The sequence below is a fragment of the Carettochelys insculpta genome, chromosome 11 (assembly GCF_033958435.1).
Source record: "Carettochelys insculpta isolate YL-2023 chromosome 11, ASM3395843v1, whole genome shotgun sequence".
In the NCBI taxonomy this organism is placed as follows: Eukaryota; Metazoa; Chordata; order Testudines; family Carettochelyidae; genus Carettochelys; species Carettochelys insculpta.
Window position 1 is genome coordinate 1,647,082 of NC_134147.1, and position 8,771 is coordinate 1,655,852.

Here is an 8,771-nt window from a genome sequence, read left to right on the forward strand (position 1 = left end):
CTGGGAAAGACCAGGGGAGACAAGGCCCTGGAGCTGTTACGGAGGGAGCTGGGGCGTGGGAGGGTGACACAGTTCAGGTGGCACCAAGTACAGGCGGAACAAGGCACAGATGACACAGGAGAACAGGCGGCGTGGGAGAGAAACAGCGCGGGGTACAGGCGGCGCGGGGTACGGGCGGCGCGGGGTACGGGCGGCACAGAGCACAGGCGGCGCGGGGCTCTTGTGCAGAGCCCGCCAGCCAGGCCCTTGCCCTCGGGCGGCAGAGCTGGGGCGAGGCGGGGGCAGCGCTCGGTAATCCGCCGCCCGGGCGGGGACGCAGAGCCAGCGAGGGCGGTAAGCCGGCTTTAGCACTGGCCGGCTGCCGGCCTGCGTGGGGCTGGCCGGGTACCCCGCGCGGAGCAGGACGTGCGTGCCCCGGGGTGCCGCGGCTGTAAGCCCAGGCAGGCCGAGCCCAGGACACCAGCGGCTCTGCTGGGAGCCGCCGGCCCCTGCCAGGAGCCTTCAGGCCCCTCCGGGGCTCGGGAGGTTTGAAACGTCACCCTGCCGGGTGGCGGTACAGGAACCCCCGCAGGGAGCCCTCAGGCCACGCGCTGCCGGGAACCCCGGGGCTTGACCCCACCGCGTGGCATTCGGTGTCCTTCAAGCCCCAGCTCCCGGAGTCGCGTGAAGAACCCGTCCTAGAAACGCGCCGTGTCCAGCCCGCAGCTCCCGGGCAGGGCCGCGCCCCCCAGCCCAGCGGGGACGCCACAGCCCTCCTCGGGCGCCCGCTTCCCGCAGCTCAGAAAGGGCTCCCCGCGGTCGGTCCCCAATGGCCCTTGCTGCCGGCGGCGCGCTAGGGACGGAGAACCGCCCTCCCTCCCTGCCGCGGGGGAGCCCAGCGCGCTCGCCTGCCCCGGCACCGGCGAAGGGCACCACGCGCCGGCGGGGTGTGGGCAGCCGGCGCGGCGCGCAGCGGAGCGGGGGCCCGGCGGAGGGCTCTGACCCGCTGCGGAGTCGGGGGAAGGGGCTCGACGTGCTCCCGGAGCAGCGCGGGGACCGGGGCTTTAACGGGGATCAGCCCCCCGAGAGCCCTGGCGGCGGCTCCGCGGCTGGCTGGTTCCCAGGCCGGGCGGCAGCGGCGCTCTGACCCCAGTGCGTCGGGGCTGGACAGGGGCCGCGGGGGGCGTCACTGGCCCCTGCCGGCAGCCGGGACTCTGGGCTGGATGGACGCGCGCGGCCCTTCCTCCCTCCTGTCCTCGGCTCCAGGGGCCTTCCGGGGCCCCCTTCCAGCCCCGGAGTGGGGCGCAGGCCGGCAGGGAGCGGGGCTGGCTCTCAGCACCCCGCCACGAGAGGCGGCCGGCTCCGGTGCAGGGACCCCCAGCCACAGGCCAACCCAGCCCCGCCAAGCAGGGTGCGGTCGGGCGCCGGCGCGACCCAGCTGGGGGTGCCCCGGCCCTGCCCCCAACCCGCAGGCCGCGGTGGTTCCCGGGCAGGGAGCACCGGAGGTTGTGGAGCGACAGGGACGCAGCGTAGCCCAGACCCGTCAGCCCCGAAACCGTCACTAGGATCCGTCCTGGGGAGAGGGGTCCCGAGCCGGGCCCCGACCCTCCAGCCAGCCCAGCCGGCCCCGCTCACCGGCGCAGCTCCCGCTGCAGCTGCAGCTCACGCCGGCCAGGCCCCTCCTCCGCCTGCGCCCTCTTTCTGGGGGAGGAAGGCGGCCCCCGGGGCCTGGCGCCGGGATCTGCACTGCGTCTGCCAGGCTGGGCACCCGCCCTGGGCCTCGCTTTGCCCATCCGTGAAATGGGGAGAAGGGCGCCCGCTGGCGCCGGAGAGTGGAACTGCTGCAGCCCGGCCAGACTGCCCGATCTCTCCCCCCCGCCGGTGTCTTCGCCTCCAAGGCGGAGGACGAGACACTCTGGGCAGCTCGTCCGACCTGCCTGTCGCCAGCCACCCACACGCACACCGCCAAGGGCTGCAAAGCCCCTGGGTCTGAGGGAGCCCTCGGGAGGCGCGTGCTGGCCGGCCCGCCCTGAAGCGCAGACCCGCTGCCACCGAGGATCCCCCGGCCGGGGCCGGCGGAGAATGGGCAAGCGCTGGCGTTGTCCTTCACTGCCCGCCACAGAGGCAGCTGGGCAGGCTCCCCGTGCCGCACGTGGGGAAACTGAGGCACCGCGGTGAAGTGAAGTGCCCAGGGTCAGCCGTCTGGCCAGTGCAGGACAAGGGCCTGCAAGCTCTGGCCACGCTGCCTCGGCCCTAGCACAGCTGCCCAGAGGACCCCACTTCGCACAGCGCCGGGGAAAGCCAGGCTCCGCGTGTGACTGCTGCTTCCGCAGCTGTCAGCCAGCGCCCCGGGGAGCACGGCCTGTAGGGGAGTGTAACTGGCTAACCGCTCCAGGCACCAGCCCCACTGCCTGCCCAGAGCCGGGAAGAGAACCCAGGAGTCCTGGCTGCCAGCCACCTCTGCTCTAACCACCAGCCCTCACTGCCTGCCCAGAGCCAGCAGAGAACCCAGGACTCCTGGCTGCCAGCCACCTCTGCTCTAACCACCAGCCCCCACTGCCTACCCAGAGCCGGGAAGAGAACCCAGGAGTCCTGGCTGCCAGCCACCTCTGCTCTAACCACCAGCCCCCACTGCCTGCCCAGAGCCAACAGAGAACCCAGGACTCCTGGCTGCCAGCCACCTCTGCTCTAACCACCAGCCCCCACTGCCTGCCCAGAGCCGGGAAGAGAACCCAGGAGTCCTGGCTGCCAGCCACCTCTGCTCTAACCACCAGCCCCCACTGCCTACCCAGAGCCGGGAAGAGAACCCAGGAGTCCTGGCTGCCAGCCACCTCTGCTCTAACCACCAGCCCCCACTGCCTGCCCAGAGCCAACAGAGAACCCAGGAGTCCTGGCTGCCAGCCACCTCTGCTCTAACCACCAGCCCTCACTGCCTACCCAGAGCCGGGAAGAGAACCCAGGAGTCCTGGCTGCCAGCCACCTCTGCTCTAACCACCAGCCCCCACTGCCTGCCCAGAGCCAGCAGAGAACCCAGGAGTCCTGGCTGCCAGCCCCCTCTGCTCTAACCACCAGCCCCCACTGCCTACCCAGAGCCAGCAGAGAACCCAGGAGTCCTGGCTGCCAGCCACCTCTGCTCTAACCACCAGCCCCCACTGCCTGCCCAGAGCCAGCAGAGAACCCAGGAGTCCTGGCTGCCAGCCACCTCTGCTCTAACCACCAGCCCCCACTGCCTGCCCAGAGCCAGCAGAGAACCCAGGACTCCTGGCTGCCAGCCACCTCTGCTCTAACCACCAGCCCCCACTGCCTGCCCAGATCCAGCAGAGAACCCAGGACTCCTGGCTGCCAGCCACCTCTGCTCTAACCACCAGCCCCCACTGCCTACCCAGAGCTGGGAAGAGAACCCAGGAGTCCTGGCTGCCAGCCACCTCTGCTCTAACCACCAGCCCCCACTGCCTGCCCAGAGCCAACAGAGAACCCAGGAGTCCTGGCTGCCAGCCACCTCTGCTCTAACCACCAGCCCTCACTGCCTACCCAGAGCCGGGAAGAGAACCCAGGAGTCCTGGCTGCCAGCCACCTCTGCTCTAACCACCAGCCCCCACTGCCTGCCCAGAGCCAGCAGAGAACCCAGGACTCCTGGCTGCCAGCCACCTCTGCTCTAACCACCAGCCCTCACTGCCTGCCCAGAGCCAGCAGAGAACCCAGGACTCCTGGCTGCCAGCCCCCTCTGCTCTAACCACCAGCCCCCACTGCCTGCCCAGAGCCAGCAGAGAACCCAGGAGTCCTGGCTGCCAGCCCCCTCTGCTCTAACCACCAGCCCCCACTGCCTACCCAGAGCCAGCAGAGAACCCAGGACTCCTGGCTGCCAGCCACCTCTGCTCTAACCACCAGCCCCCACTGCCTGCCCAGAGCCAGCAGAGAACCCAGGAGTCCTGGCTGCCAGCCACCTCTGCTCTAACCACCAGCCCCCACTGCCTGCCCAGAGCCAGCAGAGAACCCAGGAGTCCTGGCTGCCAGCCACCTCTGCTCTAACCACCAGCCCCCACTGCCTGCCCAGAGCCAGCAGAGAACCCAGGACTCCTGGCTGCCAGCCACCTCTGCTCTAACCACCAGCCCCCACTGCCTGCCCAGAGCCAGCAGAGAACCCAGGACTCCTGGCTGCCAGCCACCTCTGCTCTAACCACCAGCCCTCACTGCCTACCCAGAGCCGGGAAGAGAACCCAGGAGTCCTGGCTGCCAGCCACCTCTGCTCTAACCACCAGCCCCCACTGCCTGCCCAGAGCCAGCAGAGAACCCAGGACTCCTGGCTGCCAGCCACCTCTGCTCTAACCACCAGCCCTCACTGCCTGCCCAGAGCCGGGAAGAGAACCCAGGAGTCCTGGCTGCCAGCCACCTCTGCTCTAACCACCAGCCCCCACTGCCTGCCCAGAGCCAACAGAGAACCCAGGAGTCCTGGCTGCCAGCCACCTCTGCTCTAACCACCAGCCCCCACTGCCTGCCCAGAGCCAGCAGAGAACCCAGGACTCCTGGCTGCCAGCCACCTCTGCTCTAACCACCAGCCCCCACTGCCTGCCCAGAGCCAACAGAGAACCCAGGAGTCCTGGCTGCCAGCCACCTCTGCTCTAACCACCAGCCCCCACTGCCTGCCCAGAGCCAGCAGAGAACCCAGGAGTCCTGGCTGCCAGCCTCCTCTGCTCTAACCACCAGCCCCCACTGCCTGCCCAGAGCCAGCAGAGAACCCAGGAGTCCTGGCTGCCAGCCCCCTCTGCTCTAACCACCAGCCCCCACTGCCTGCCCAGAGCCGGGAAGAGAACCCAGGAGTCCCGGCTGCCAGCCACCTCTGCTCTAACCACCAGCCCCCACTGCCTGCCCAGAGCCAGCAGAGAACCCAGGAGTCCTGGCTGCCAGCCTCCTCTGCTCTAACCACCAGCCCCCACTGCCTGCCCAGAGCCAGCAGAGAACCCAGGAGTCCCGGCTGCCAGCCACCTCTGCTCTAACCACCAGCCCCCACTGCCTGCCCAGAGCCGGGAAGAGAACCCAGGAGTCCCGGCTGCCAGCCACCTCTGCTCTAACCACCAGCCCCCACTGCCTGCCCAGAGCCAGCAGAGAACCCAGGAGTCCCGGCTGCCAGCCACCTCTGCTCTAACCACCAGCCCCCACTGCCTGCCCAGAGCCAGCAGAGAACCCAGGACTCCTGGCTGCCAGCCACCTCTGCTCTAACCACCAGCCCCCACTGCCTGCCCAGAGCCAGCAGAGAACCCAGGACTCCTGGCTGCCAGCCACCTCTGCTCTAACCACCAGCCCCCACTGCCTGCCCAGAGCCAGCAGAGAACCCAGGACTCCTGGCTGCCAGCCACCTCTGCTCTAACCACCAGCCCCCACTGCCTGCCCAGAGCCGGGAAGAGAACCCAGGAGTCCTGGCTGCCAGCCACCTCTGCTCTAACCACCAGCCCCCACTGCCTGCCCAGAGCCAGCAGAGAACCCAGGACTCCTGGCTGCCAGCCACCTCTGCTCTAACCACCAGCCCCCACTGCCTGCCCAGAGCCAGCAGAGAACCCAGGACTCCTGGCTCCTCGCCCCCAATGCACCCTGCCATGGCGCTGCCTATCTGCCTTCCCCACCAGTGGATTATTAACGACGGCTTGTTCGTGGCCAGTGAGTTGGAGCCGGGAGCAGCTGCTCGCGAGAAGGAGGGAGCTGTGGCCAGGGCCCCTCCACCCCTGCCAGCTGCCCGCGTCCTGAGCTGCCCGCTGGGAGGAAATGTAATCCCGGGGGAGCGAGGGGGGCTCCCAGCTGCTCCGGATGATCGCAGGGCCGTGCTGAGGGGCCGCAGGGGCAGAGCCGGCAGGGCTGCTCCATCAGCGGCGCCGGAAGCCTGGGGGAATTTGAGCCCTCCGGGTTCAGCCGGGCTGGGGAGCGCCCGTGCACCCCGCAGCTGCTGTCCAGCACCAGAGCAGGGGCTCCGAGGCTCCGGCTCCCTTGGGTGCCTCGCCACGCTGCCCCCTTCCCCCAGCCGGACCCCCCGCACTGGCCCTCGGCCCCCGGCAACGGGACTCTTGTGCGGAGCCAGGGGGTCGTGCTGGGAGGGAGCCCACCCTCTGGGACCAGAGCCAGGCTCCCTCCAGCCCAGCCTCACTGCTCGGCGCCATCCGTCCGCGCCGCCGGCGGGGAAACTGAGGCACGGGGCAGGGCCGCCCCCGGCCAATGAGTGGCAGAGGGGGCGGCAGCCCTGTCCCATTGTCCCTCGGCTGCTCTGCGGGAAGCACCAGGGAACGCCCTGGGGCAGGGGCGGCTCAGAGGTGCGAGGCCGGGGCCCTGCCGCAGTTGTGGCGGGGGCTGCCTGAGCGTGTACAGCGCCTGACACCGCGGGACCGAGTGAGGGGCAGCGGCCAGGGAGCCGGGGAAGGGGGCTCGTACGGCCTTTCCCTGGCGCGGCCCCTGCCCTGGCCGAAGGCGAAGGGGCCTGGGGCCGAACAGGAAGGGCTGGGCCGCTCGCTGACCTGTGTCACCAGCAGGGCCCGGCGGGGGCCACGGAGAGCGGCGGACGCTGCCCAGGCCGGCCCTGGCACGCCGGGGCCCCGCTCCCCCGCCGCGGCCGGGGAAGGTTTCCCGAGCGAGCAACCCAACGGTGGGGGCCCAGCGCCGCCCGCCAGGCCCCGGCACTGCGCCCCCGCCGCAGCCAGGGGTGTAGCGACAGCCGGACGCGCAGCAGCGCACCTGGCCGAGCGCAGGGACGGAGCCGCTGGATTCCTGCCCGGGGGAGACCCGGCTGGCCCGGGAGCGCGGCCTCGTGGTGAGGGGGCGGGACGGGCCTGGCTGAGAGCGGTGCTTGGCGCCCGGGCCCCACGGCTGCCCACACCGAGGGTCCAGGAGCAGCAGGAGGCCCCCGGCGGCGACAGCGGGAGGGCCCAGTAGGATCCAGGTGTCTCCCGGCCACGGCCCTTGAATTGCCTTCAGCTGGGGGGTCCTCGCCCCTCGCCCCCTGCCAGGGCTCCTGGGGCGGCCGGGCGCGGGAAAGGCCCTGCCCAGGGCCCCGGGAGCCAGGCGGGCAGGGCGCTCCGCCAGCGCCGACACCCGAGCCGGGACATGAAAGATTCAAGTGGAAAACCTCCCCCGGCCGCCAGCGGGGCCACACTCCGCCCGCGGGCTCCGGGGAACCCGCCTGCCGCCGAGCCCGGCCCCCGCCAGCGCCGGAGCCGGGAGACCGGACCCCAGCCCGGCACGGCCCCCCTGCTCCGGCTCTGCCCGCGGCCAGCCCCGGGTCTCTGGCGGCCGGCGTGTGGGGTAGCGCGTCCCGGGGCCAGGAGGCCGGGGAGAGAGAGCCGGGACCGAGCGCCGGAGAGCGGGGCCGCCTGGCTGTTGGAGCGGGGCATTGCTGGGCGGAGCGGGGCCGGGCTGGCTGGCAGAGTGGGGCCGGGCTGGGCATTGCGGGGCAGAGCGGGGCCGCCTGGATGGCTGAGCGGGGCATTGCGGGGCAGAGCGGGGCCGGGCTGGCTGGCGGAGCGGGGCACAGCGGGGCCGGCCTCAGCCCGGCGGGACCTCAGGGGCTTTGCGGGAGCTGCCCGGCCAAGCGGGGAGACCCCCCCGCGCCCCGGCACTCACCTGCCGCTCCCCCGGTGCCTCCGCTCTGCCCTGGGCGCAGCTGGCCGAGCCCCTGTGCCGGACGGGGCTGCCCCGCGGATCCCAGCCCCGGCCCCGGCCCCCCGGGGGAGGATTAAAGCGCCAGGCCCGCCCCCGCGGCAGCTGCCAATCCCCGCGTCACGCCCTCGCCCTCGCCGGGGTTAGCGGGGCAGCTCCGCCCGCCGCCGAGGGCTGCCCGGCCGCGCACTGCGGGCTGCGCCTTCCCCGGGAAAGGCCGCCCCGCCTCGACTCGGCACCAGGCTCCGAGCGCGCACCCCGGCGCGGTTCGGCCCTTCTCGCTGAGCCGGAGCTCGGGCGCGCAGCGGCACCGGAGACAAGGGCCGGGCCGGGGCGCTCCGCGGGGCCGTGTGACTGGCCTGGTGCCGGCCGGTGCATCTGCCCGGCGGGGAGCGCTGGCAGCGCCTCCCGCAGGTCCCCAGCCCGGAGAACGGGGGCAGCTGCGGAGCGCGCGGCATGGGCTGGTTTTCCGCAGGCAGCACCTGCAGCGCCGAGCACCGGGCCCCGCAGAGCCGCGTGCGCCACGGGGCGCCCGAATAACCTCCTCCCGCCCCGGGCTGGAGGCGCCTGGCAGGGACCTGGGTGCGCAGCTCGGCTGTGTCCCGCCGCCCCTGCAGGTGGAGACCCAGACTCCAGGGAGGCGCTTTCTGCAGGGCAGAGGCCCCTGCCGCGGGGTGAGGGCCGGGCCCGGCCCAGGTCCGCCGAGTGCTGGGGGAGAGAGAGCGAGCACCGCATGGGCAGTAAAACCAGCCCCCCCCCGCCACGGCTACCCCGCACCCCCCCAGGCACAGCTACCCCCCCGCCACGGCTACCCCGCCCCCCCCCAGGCACAGCTACCCCCCCGCCACCCCCAGGCACAGCTGCCCCCCCGCCACGGCTACCCCGCACCCCCCCAGGCACAGCTACCCCCCCGCCACGGCTACCCCGCACCCCCCCAGGCACAGCTACCCCCCCGCCACCCCCAGGCACAGCTACCCCCCCCGCCACGGCTACCCCGCCACCCCCAGGCACAGCTACCCCCCCGCCACGGCTACCCCGCCCCCCCCAGGCACAGCTACCCCCCCGCCACCCCCAGGCACAGCTGCCCCCCCGCCACGGCTACCCCGCAACCCCCCAGGCACAGCTACCCCCCACCACGGCTACCCCGCACCCCCCCA

The 8,771-nt window shown here is 72.3% G+C and overlaps 1 protein-coding gene across 1 annotated transcript in view; it reads right to left on the reverse strand.

The window, feature by feature from the left end:
• The window catches only part of SLC38A3 (solute carrier family 38 member 3), a 61,592-nt gene extending 53,891 nt beyond the window's left edge, over positions 1-7,701 (reverse strand). Inside the window, exon 1 of the mRNA XM_075004979.1 lies at positions 7,579-7,701. The gene's annotated coding sequence lies outside the window, so the exon portion shown is untranslated. The remainder of the gene's footprint in view (positions 1-7,578) is intronic.
• Positions 7,702-8,771: the final 1,070 nt, after the last annotated feature.